This window comes from Gavialis gangeticus, unplaced genomic scaffold, assembly GCF_001723915.1.
Source record: "Gavialis gangeticus isolate Ggan-Ray unplaced genomic scaffold, GavGan_comp1, whole genome shotgun sequence".
NCBI lineage: Eukaryota > Metazoa > Chordata > Crocodylia > Gavialidae > Gavialis > Gavialis gangeticus.
Genome location: NW_017729028.1, coordinates 1,532,414 through 1,533,307, shown reverse-complemented (window position 1 = coordinate 1,533,307; position 894 = coordinate 1,532,414).

Genomic DNA, 894 nt, shown 5'->3' with positions numbered 1-894 from the left:
AGCAAAAAAAAGTCTAAAGATGCCAGAGTACTAACATTGTAGCATATATATGTAAGACATTTCCTAGTAAAGAGGTATCGGTACAAGGTTTGTTAAGAAAATGCATATCAGTAACCTAGAACAGAATGACTGAGCTTACCTGGATCTGGTGCAGTCTGTCCCTGGACCTAATTTATTTTTAAAAAATAAATCTAAGGTGAGCAAAGGAAAGGTTGCTAAAATGATAAAGACACATCAACAAGCACAATTTCTAATGGAAAAAAATTATTATTAAATCACTTTAATAGTGAATATGCATGGTGAGAGGTTAACTTACAAGAAGTTTACATTTTTGCAAAAGTCTTTTCTTTCCATTGGTTCAGGACTATACAGCTATTTTTCACAACAGAAGTAAATACTTACAAAGCTTATTTAAAGGCCTTCAAACTTCTACTCTTTCACATAAGCTTTGTGACATTTGACCTACCTCTCAGAGGTCATGACACATTATCTGAGCTGGACATAATTAGCAGTGACAAGAGCTTGAAGCTGTATTTTTCCTGAGTCCTGGTAATAGAGAAAAGAAGAAGAATGGGGAAAGCAGATTAGGAAGTTGGACAGCAATCCAATTTGTAGGTTATTAGAGTCTTAAAGAAATATTTTCCCCTTGATAGATGGACCTCAATTAGAAGTTTGTCTCATAGAAACTTTGGTCATGGGGCAAAACATGTGATAACACATCTTCAAATACAATTTTTTACTGAATCCCAGTCAGAAATTACTTCCACGTACCTGATATAATGTTGGGGAATGGCATGTTTAAAAATGTTGGTGCTTTTTACAGTAACGCATTTTCTAATCTGATTATAAAAACTATTTTTCACAATAACTTTCTTTCATGTGGCTGTTTGGTCT